This window comes from Oncorhynchus tshawytscha, linkage group LG31 (genome assembly GCF_018296145.1).
Source record: "Oncorhynchus tshawytscha isolate Ot180627B linkage group LG31, Otsh_v2.0, whole genome shotgun sequence".
NCBI lineage: Eukaryota > Metazoa > Chordata > Actinopteri > Salmoniformes > Salmonidae > Oncorhynchus > Oncorhynchus tshawytscha.
The window spans coordinates 30868322-30879962 of NC_056459.1; positions in this window are offsets into that span (position 1 = coordinate 30868322).

Consider the following 11641-nt stretch of genomic DNA (forward strand, 5'->3'; position numbering starts at 1 on the left):
TGTGTAATGAGGATCAACCAGACGCTGCTGGTCTGTGGTGTGTAATGAGGTGGTCTGTGGTGTGTGGTCTGTGGTGTGTATGAGGATCAACCAGACGCTGCTGGTCTGTGGTCTGTGTGTGTAATGAGGAGCAACCAGACGCTGCTGGTCTGTGGTGTGTAATGAGGATCAACCAGACGCTGCTGGTCTGTGGTGTGTAATGAGGAGCAACCAGACGCTGCTGGTCTGTGGTGTGTAATGAGGATGCAACCAGACGCTGCTGGTCTGTGGTGTGTAATGAGGAGCAACCAGACGCTGCTGGTCTGTGGTGTGTAATGAGGAGCAACCAGACGCTGCTGGTCTGTGGTGTGTAATGAGGATCAACCAGACGCTGCTGGTCTGTGGTGTGAGGAATGAGCTGCTGGTCTGTGGTGTGTAATGAGCAACCAGACGCTGCTGGTCTGTGGTGTGTAATGAGGAGCAACCAGACGCTGCTGGTCTGTGGTGTGTAATGAGGATCAACCAGACGCTGCTGGTCTGTGGTGTGTAATGAGGAGCAACTAGACGCTGCTGGTCTGTGGTGTGTAATGAGGAGCAACCAGACGCTGCTGGTCTGTGGTGTGTAATGAGGGGCAACCAGACGCTGCTGGTCTGTGGTGTGTAATGAGGATCAACCAGACGCTACTGGTCTGTGGTGTGTAATGAGGATCAACCAGACGCTGCTGGTCTGTGGTGTGTAATGAGGATCAACCAGACGCTGCTGGTCTGTGGTGTGTAATGAGGAGCAACCAGACGCTGCTGGTCTGTGGTGTGTAATGAGGAGCAACCAGATGCTGCTGGTCTGTGGTGTGTAATGAGGATCAACCAGACGCTGCTGGTCTGTGGTGTGTAATGAGGAGCAACCAGACGCTGCTGGTCTGTGGTGTGTAGACGCTGCTGGTCTGTGGTGTGTAATGAGGAGCAACCAGACGCTGCTGGTCTGTGGTGTGTAATGAGGAGCAACCAGACGCTGCTGGTCTGTGGTGTGTAATGAGGATCAACCAGACGCTGCTGGTCTGTGGTGTGTAATGAGGATCAACCAGACGCTGCTGGTCCGTGGTGTGTAATGAGGAGCAACCAGACGCTGCTGGTCCGTGGTGTGTAATGAGGAGCAACCAGACGCTGCTGGTCTGTGGTGTGTAATGAGGAGCAACCAGACGCTGCTGGTCTGTGGTGTGTAATGAGGAGCAACCAGACGCTGATGGTCTGTGGTGTGTAATGAAGAGCAACCAGACGCTGCTGGTCTGTGGTGTGTAATGAGGACCAACCAGACGCTGCTGGTCTGTGGTGAGTAATGAGGATCAACCAGACGCTGCTGGTCTGTGGTGTGTAATGAGGATCAACCAAATGACTGTAAAAACTGTTAAATGGCAGTGTATTGATGAGGAATTTAAAAATTGTATGGTTGACAGGAATGAGGCTAAATGATTGGTAAATAAGTCTGGCTGCACAACTGATTGGGAATTGTCCTGCAAATTGAGAAACCATGTGACTAAACTGAATGAAAATAAGAAGAAACTAAACTATGAAACAAAGATAAATGACATAAAGAATGACAGTAAAAAGCTTCAATTAAATGTTAGGGAAAAAAGGCAAACTCAGCTCCATCATTCATTGAATCAGATGGCTCATTCATCACAAAACCCACTGATATTGTAAACTACTTTAACAATTTTGTTCATTGGCAAGATCAGCAAGCTTAGGCATGACATGCCAGCAACAAACACTGACACTACACATCCAAGTATATCTGACCAAATTATTAAAGACAAAAATTGTAATTTTGAATTCTGTAAAGTGAGTGTGGAAGAGGTGAAAAAAAAGAATTGTTGTCTATCAACAATGACAAGCCACCGGGGTCTGACAACTTGGATGGAAAGTTACTGAGGATAATAGCAGACGATATTACCACTCCTATTTGCCATATCTTCAATCTAAGCCTAGTAGAGAGTGTGTGCCCTCAGGCCTGTAGGAAGGCAAAGTAATTCCGCTACCCAAGAATAGTAAAGCCCCCTTTACTGGCTCAAATAGCCAACCAATCAGCCTGTTACCAACCCTTAGTAAAGTTTTGGAAAAATGTGTGTTTGACCTTCTACAATGCTATTTTACACTCAAGAAATTGACAACAGACTTTCAGCACGCTTATAGGGAAGGACATTCAACAAGCACAGCACTTACAGAAATGACTGATGCTTGGCTGAGAGAAATGGATGATGAAAAGATTGTGGGAGGGGCTGTTTCGTTAGACATCACACATTATCCATCATAGTCTGCTGCTGGAAAAGGGACTGAAGCGTTATGGCTTTACACCACCTGCTATATTGTGGATAAAGAGTGACCTGTCTAACAGAACACAGAGGGTGTTCTAGAATGTTCTTACTCTTTTCAATCTTTACTAACGACATGCCAATTGCTTTGAGTGTGTCTATGTATGCGGACGACTCAACACTATACATGTCAGCTACTACAGTGACTGAAATGACTGCAACACTTAACAAAGAGCTGCAGTTAGTTTCAGAGTGGGTGGCAAGGAATAAATTAGTCATAAATATTTATTTTTTTTAAACTTAAAAGCATTGTATTTGGGACAAGTCATTCCCTAAACCCTAAACCTCAACTAAATGTTGTAATAAATAATGTGGAGATTGATCACGTTTGATCGAGTGTAAACTGAGATGGGGAGAGGGCTTCCGAAAATATTAAACACTTCTCCAGGTGTTGTGAGATCTGGATACACCTACACGGTAGGTCTGGTCTGAAAACAACACTACTCTCCTCAGTTTTAGTAATAGATCTGAGGAAACTCAGGATATACAGTACCAGTCAAAAGTTAAGACACCCTTTTCTTGATTTTTACTATTTTCTACATTCTAGAATAATAGTGAAGACATCAACACTATGAAATAACACATATGGAATCATGTAGTAACCAAAAAAGTGTTAAACTAATCCAAATATAATGATATTTTAGATTCTTCAAAATAGCCACCCGTTTGCCTTAATGACAGCTTGGCATACTCTTGGCATTCTCTCAACCAGCTTCACCTGGAATGCTTTTCCAACCGTCTTGAAGGAGTTCCCACATATGCTGAGCACTTGTTGGCTGCTTTTCCTTCACTCTGCGGTCCAACACATCCCAAACCATCTCAATTGGGTTGAGGTCGAGTGATTGTGGAGGCCAGGTCATCTGATGCAGCACTACATCACTCTCCTTCTTGGTCAAATAGCCCTTACACAGCCTGGAGGTGTGTTGGGTCATTGTCCTGTTGAAAAACAAATGATAGTCCCACTAAGCGCAAACCAGGTGGGATGGTGTATCGCTGCAGAATGCTGTGGTAGCTATGCTGGTAAAGTGTACCTTGAATTCTAAATAAATCACTGACAGTGTCACCAGCAAAGCACCCCCACACTATCACACGTCCTCCTCTATGCTTCACAGTGCGAACCACACATCCGGAGATCATCCTTTCACCTACTCCTACTTTTTGGTTCCACCACGGCTGGTGGAACCAAAAAGCTCCAATTTGGACTCATCAGACCAAAGGACAGATTTCCACCGGTCTAATGTTCATTGTTTGTGTTTCTTGGCCCAAGCAAGTCTCTTCTTCTTATTGGTGTCCTTTAGTAGTTAGACAAAGATGTTTTCTTCAACAAGCACAGGATGTACTACTAACACCCAACAGGCCAACATCCCCGTTATTGGCAAGAGAAAGAGACGCAGGTACAGAGGACACAGAGCAGGTGCCTCGTAAGGATCCGCAGAAGGTGTAAGCTGCCGTTACCGTTAATATTACTCGCCAACGTGCAATTATTGGACAATAAATTAGACAAGGTTACGATCACGAGTATCCTACCAACGGGACATTCATTGGTCTGTGCATATTTGTAAACAACAGCTGGTGCAGGAAATCTAAGGAAGTCTCTAGATTTTGCTTGACTGAAGTAGAGTATATTGTGATAAATTGCAGGGCACACTACTTGCCAAGAGAGTTTTCATCTATACTTTTCGTGGCTGTTTATTTACCAACACAGACAGATGCTGGCACTAAGACCGCACTCAGTCAGCTGTATAAGGAAATAAGCAAAAAGGAAACTGCTCACCCAGAGGTGGCGCTCCTAGTGGCCGGAGACTTTAATGCAGGGAAACATAAATCAGTTTGACCTCATTTCTACCAGCATGCTAAATGTGCAACCAGAGGGAAAAAAAATCTAGATCGCCTGTACTCCACACACAAAGCTCTCCCTTGCCCTACATTTGGTGAATATGACCACAATTCTATCCTCCTGATTCCTGCTTACAAGCACAAATTAAAGCAGGAAGCACCAGTGACTTGGTCGATAAAAAAGTGATCAGATGAAGCAGATGCTAAACTACAGGACTGCTTTGCTATCACAGACTGGACATGTTCTGGCATTCTTCCGATGGCGTTGAGGAATACACCACATCAGTCACTGGCTTTATCAATAAGTGCATCGAGGACGTCATCCCCACAGAGACTGTACGTACATACCCCAACCAGAAGCTATGGATTACAGGCAACATTCACACTGAGCTAAAGGGTGGAGCTGCTGCTTTCAAGGTGCAGGACGCTAACCCGGAAGCTTATAAGAAATCCTGCTATGCCCTCCGACAAACCATCAAAAAGGTAAAGCGCCAATACAGGGCTAAGATTGAATCGCACTACACTGAGTCATACTACAACGGCTCCGACGCTCGTCTTATGTGGCAGGACTTGCAAACTATTACAGACTACAAAGGGAAGCACAGACACTAGCTGCCCAGTGACTAAAGCCTACCATATGAGCTAAATCACTTCTATGCTTGCATCGAGGCAAGCAACACTGAGGCATGCATGAGAGCATCAGCTGTTCCGGACGACTGTGTGATCACGCTCTCCGTAGCCAACGTGAGTAAGACCTTTAAACAGGTCAACATTCACAAGGCCGCAGGGCCAGACGCATTACCAGGACGTGTGCTCCGGGCATGTGCTGACCAACTGGCAGATGTCTTCACTGACATTTTCAACATGTCCCTGATTGAGTCTGTAGTACCAACAGGTTTCAAGCAGACCACCATAGTCCCTGTGCCCAAGAACACAAAGGCAACCTGCCTAGATGACTACAGACCCGTAGCACTCACGTCGGTAGCCATGAAGTGCTTTGAAAGGCTGGTAATGGCTCACATCAACACCATTATCCCAGAAACCCTAGACCCACTCCAGTTTGCATACTGCCCAAACAGATCCACAGATGATGCAATCTCTAAACTCTCCTTCCAGACTCACATTCAGCATCTCCAATCCAAAATTAAATCTAGAATCGGCTTCCTATTTCGCAACAAAGCATCCTTCACTCACGCTGCCAAACATATCCTACCGATCCTTGACTTTGCCGATGTCATTTACAGAATAGCCTCCAACACTCTAATCAGCATATTGGATGCAGTCTATCACAGTTCCATCCGTTTTTTCACCAAAGCCCCATACACCACCCACCACTGCGACCTGTATGCTCTAGTTGGCTGGCCCTTGCTTCATATTCGTCGCCAAACCCACTGGCTCCAGGTCATCAAGTCTTTGCTAGGTAAAGCCCCGCCTTATCTCAGCTCACTGGTCACCATAACAACACCCACCCGTAGCACGTGCTCCAGCAGGTATATTTCACTGGTCACACCCAAAGCCAATTCTTCCTTTGGCCACCTTTCCTTCCAGTTCTCTGCTGCCAATGACTGGAACAAATTGCATAAATCACTGAAGCTGGAGACTCATATCTCCCTCACTAACTTTAAGCATCAGCTATCAGAGCAGCTTACAGATCGTTGCATCTGTAAATAGCCCATCCAACTACCTCATCCCCATTCTGTTATTTTATTTGCTCTTTTGCACCCCAGTATCTCTACTTGCATATTCATCTTCTGCGGCAGTGTAGCCTAGTGGTTAGAGCGTTGGGCTAGTAACCAGAAGGTTGTAAGTTCAAATCCCCGAGCTGACAAGGTACAAATCTGTCGTTCTACCCCTTGAACAGGCAGTTAACCCACTGTTCCTAGGCCGTCGTTGAAAATACGAATTTGTTCTTAACTGACTTGCCTGGTTAAATAAAGAAAAAATTAAAAACTCCTGTGTTAATTTGCGAAATTGTAATTATTTCGCCACTACTGTCTTTCTATTGCCTTTACCTCCCTAATCTTACTTCACTTGCACACACTGTACATAGACTTCTCTATTGTGTTATTGACTGTGTGTTTATTCCATGTGTAACTCTGTGTTGTTGTTTGTGTCGAACTGCTTTACTTTATCTTGGCCAGGTCGCAGTTGTAAATGACAACTTGTTGTCAACTTGAGTACCTGGTTAAATAAAGGTGAACATAAAAAAATGAAATAAAAGATAGATAAACGTTGTGTTCTGTCTATCCTTACCACAGAGATAGCACTATAAAACATTGTGTTCTATCTATCCTTACCACAGAGATAGCACTATAAAACATTGTGTTCTATCTATCCTTACCACAGAGATAGCACTATAAAACATTGTGTTCTATCTATCCTTACCACAGAGATAGCACTATAAAACATTGTGTTCTATCTATCCTTACCACAGAGATAGCACTATAAAACATTGTGTTCTATCTATCCTTACCACAGAGATAGCACTATAAAACATTGTGTTCTATCTATCCTTACCACAGAGATAGCACTATAAAACATTGTGTTCTATCTATCCTTACCACAGAGATAGCACTATAAAACATTGTGTTCTATCTATCCTTACCACAGAGATAGCACTATAAAACATTGTGTTCTATCTATCCTTACCACAGAGATAGCACTATAAAACATTGTGTTCTATCTATCCTTACCACAGAGATAGCACTATAAAACATTGTGTTCTATCTATCCTTACCACAGAGATAGCACTATAAAACATTGTGTTCTATCTATCCTTACCACAGAGATAGCACTATAAAACATTGTGTTCTATTTCACTCTGTGGTCCTTACTTTTTTCTCTTCTTCTTCTTCTTGTGTGAGTCCTGTGGAGGTGAACTGGCTCTTTCTGTAGCTGCTGGTGCAGCTGCCCGCTCATCATCGCCCTCCTCAGGTATCAGATCGTACTGCAGCCAGGGACCTAAAAAAAAGTTGTGGTTATGTCAGTTGTGCCACATTTATGAACCCTTTTAAAGAGCATCACATACGGTTCTAGATGACTTGTGACACGTTTGTGTATTTTGAAGCCTTTATGACTTCATTTAAAGACCGAAAAGGACAGTAACATTTTGGAACTATTTAAAATGAAGCTCCAAAATATCCTTACAATTCAAAGCACTGGAAATCCAAGAGCTGAACCCTGAAAATAGTCCCCTGTGTCAGTTGTTATAAACAATAAACAACCCTACTGTCCAAACACACAGGGAACCCTGTGTCAGCTGTTAAAAACAATAAACAACCCTGCTGTCCAAACACACAGGGAACCCTGTGTCAGCTGTTATAAACAATAAACAACCCTGCTATCCAAACACACAGGGAACCCTGTGTCAGCTGTTATAAACAATAAACAACTCTGCTATCCAAACACACAGGGAACCCTGTGTCAGCTGTTATAAACAATAAACAACCCTGCTATCCAAACACACAGGGAACCCTGTGTCAGCTGTTATAAACAATAAACAACCCTGCTGTCCAAACACACAGGGAACCCTGTGTCAGCTGTTATAAACAATAAACAACCCTACTGTCCAAACACACAGGGAACCCTGTGTCAGCTGTTATAAACAATAAACAACCCTACTGTCCAAACACACAGGGAACCCTGTGTCAACTGTTATAAACAATAAACAACCCTACTGTCCAAACACACAGGGAACCCTGTGTCAAATAAACAATAAACAACCCTGTATCCAAACACACAGGGAACCCTGTGTCAGCTGTTATAAACAATAAACAACCCTGCTGTCCAAACACACAGGGAACCCTGTGTCAGCTGTTATAAACAATAAACAACCCTGCTATCCAAACACACAGGGAACCCTGTGTCAGCTGTTATAAACAATAAACAACCCTGCTATCCAAACACACAGGGAACCCTGTGTCAGCTGTTATAAACAATAAACAACCCTGCTATCCAAACACACAGGGAACCCTGTGTCAGCTGTTATAAACAATAAACAACCCTGCTATCCAAACACACAGGGAAATCTATCACATTGTTACAGAAACTAAAGCCTATTTAAATTGTAATAATTAAATTTTTATTAATTCAATAATTATTTATTCAATAATAATTGAAATTGCTACTTGGCCCTGGAAAGAGAATCAAAATTGGCAGAATATCGCTACTCTTTTCAGAGATACAAAACAGAGACAGATCCTGACCAAATACAGGCTCAGCGACCACTAATTGGCCCTAAAAAAAGAAGGGAGACACAAGAAAAAACATGGCTACCCAGAGAGGATTGTGGTCACTGCAGAAAAATAATCACAAATAATACTTTTTTCAAGGACATTTCTCATCAATCAATTCCCAACATCTGTGAAATTACGAATAACATAAAGCTGGGAATGAATCTGTGTGAGGGAGAATCAGCATAGACTACTGCCAGATACGTGTCTGATTGGGTCATCCCAATTCTCTGAAGTATTTACATTGTATATAACTTACAAGTAATACGTAGTGGATCCATAACCCATGTACATGTAGTTGTTTATTTATTAGCCATTCTTTCTGTTCCTTTTTAGAATCCTACTTTTTAGAAGATTCCACAATACAACAGCACTAGTGTTGTACCTGTATACATGATTATACTGTATGTACTATTGTTATCAAATCACCATGTTATTTTTTCACATTTGGAAATAAAACAGGTGAAATGTTTACTTTACAAGCCTTTAAAACCGACAATGTAGTTCAAGAAATAGAGTTAAGAAAATATTTACTTAATAAACTAAAGTTGACAAAATGTAATTAAAAGTAACACAATAAAATAACACTAGTGAGGCTTTATACAGGGGGTACCGGTACAGAGTCAATGTGGAGGCTATATACAGGGGGTACCGGTACAGAGTCCATGTGGAGGCTATATACAGGGGGTACCGGTACAGAGTCAATGTGTGGGGGTGCAGGTTATTATTACTGAAATTAACCATTGCACTGTATGCTGTACCACTATACTGTTTTGGCATATCAACATCTACACATTATTTCATGCTAATGAAGGAGAAAGAGAGACAGAGAGAGAATTTGTCCCAACTTCTGTGAGTGTAATGTTTACTGTTCATTTTTGATTGTTATTTCACTTTAGTTTATCTATTTCACTTGCTTTGACAATGTAAATATATGTTTCCCATGTCAATAAAACCATTTGAATTGAATTGTGTGTGTGTGAGAGAGAGAGAGAGAGAGAGAGAGAGAGAGAGAGAGAGAGAGAGAGAGAGAGAGACAGAGAGAGAGACAGAGAGAGAGAGAGAGAGAGAGAGAGACAGAGAGAGACAGAGAGAGAGAGAGAGAGAGAGAGAGAGAGAGAGAGAGAGAGAGAGAGAGAAGACTACATTAGGGTGGACAACATGGGGCCACAGTGTGTGTAGGTGAAACAAAACTCTGTGCTGCTACCAGTATAGCATTGAATGAATTGTGAATAATGATTAGTGAGAAAGTTAGATGCACAAATATCATACTGCCAAGGCGTCACACCATCACCCCCAAGACATGCTAACCTCTCACCATTACAATAACAGGGGAGGTGAGCATTTTTTGGGGGGTAAGATATTTGTGCGTCTAACTTTCTCACTCGTAATTTTTCACAATTAAAGCAGGACTATCCGTAACCGTGGTACCATCCACATTAATGTAGTAGTGTTTAGAAACATATTCTACTCTTATTTACAATAAAAATGACTCCAAAATGACACAATATATTATTTAGCATGAATTTCTATTGGGCACAAAATAATCTGCAACACAACCAAAACAAACAGCAAATGCATCCAACAAGTTGGTAGAATCACTAGCTTGATGTGATCATTGTGTTCTGGGAATATGGGAACAAATACTAAACTTACACTGTGTATAAGACAGTAGTTTTTTTTTGGAATTGTTAGTTAGATTACTTGCTCGTTATTACTGCATTGTCGGAACTAGAAGCACAAGCATTTCGCTACACTCGCATTAACATCTGCTAACCATGTGTATGTGACAAATAAAATTTGATTTGATTTGATTTGACTTATGACTACTCTAATACACATATAAGTGAATTGTCCCAATACTTCTGATCCATTAAAATGTGATGTAGTTTCTAAACAGTTCACCCGATGTGGATGAAATTACCATGAAATTAAAGCTGACATTCTGCACTGTAGCCTCATAGTCATTGTATCATTTCAAGGAGCTGGAGTACAGAGCCAAAACAACAAATGTGTCAATACTGTTGGAGTGTCAGGCTGTGGGTAACTGGTGCATGGAATCAGGCGCAGGGGAGCAGAGATGAGTGTACAAGGTAGCTTAATCCACAAAAAGCACCAGTATAAAATAAATACTCAAGGTGAGTGAAAATACTGGTCACTCGTAAATACCAGCCATATAGAATCAACCTGAACATAATAAACAAACACGCACACCATCGCGGGGGGAAACAGAGGGTTAAATATTGAACATGTAATTGGGGAATAGAAACAAGGTGTGTAGAAAACAAAGACAAAACAAATGGAAAATGAAAAGTGGATTGGCGATGGCTAGAACGCCGGTGATGTCGACTGCCGAACGCCGCCCGAACAAGGAGAGGGACCGACTTTGGCAGAAGTCGTGACATGGAGCTCGCTGTACATACTCAAACCTACAGGCTGACAACTCATTGATATGGACCAACCCCGAGAGAGAGAGAGAGAGAGAGAGAGAGAGAGAGAGAGAAATCAAATAAAAATCTATGTTTATATGTCACACTTAGGATACATCACGTTACAGAGAAGAAGAGAGGAAGAGAGAGAGAGATATTGAGGGAGAAAAAAAGGGGGGAAGAGGGAGAAAAGGTGATGAGAAAGAGCAGTAGTGCCTCAGTCAGCATTAACCATAATATCTAAAACAGAGATATTATAAACAGAAAGCATTAACCATAATATCTAAAACAGAGATATTATAAACAGAAAGCATTAACCATAATATCTAAAACAGAGATATTATAAACAGAAAGCATTAACCATAATATCTAAAACAGAGATATTATAAACAGAAATCATTAACCATAATATCTAAAACAGAGATATTATAAACAGAAAGCATTAACCATAATATCTAAAACAGAGATATTATAAACAGAAAGCATTAACCATAATATCTAAAACAGAGATATTATAGACAGAAAAACATAAAGCAGTGTCGTATAAAGGTGTCGTATGCTGAGGCAGTGAAGAGAGTAGAGGATGATGGGTATGGGTGAGTAGTAGGTCTAGGCCAGTACAGAGTGATATGAATGTGTGCTTCAGTAAGGTTGGCTTCCTAGCATTCATTGCCATGGTTATCAACTGTACTGCTGAAATGGAACGTAAATCAGGGTTAGAGTATGTAGGGTTAGGGTATGAAGGGTTAGGGTATGCAGGGTTAGGGTATGCAGGGTTAGGGTATGGAGGGTTAGGGTA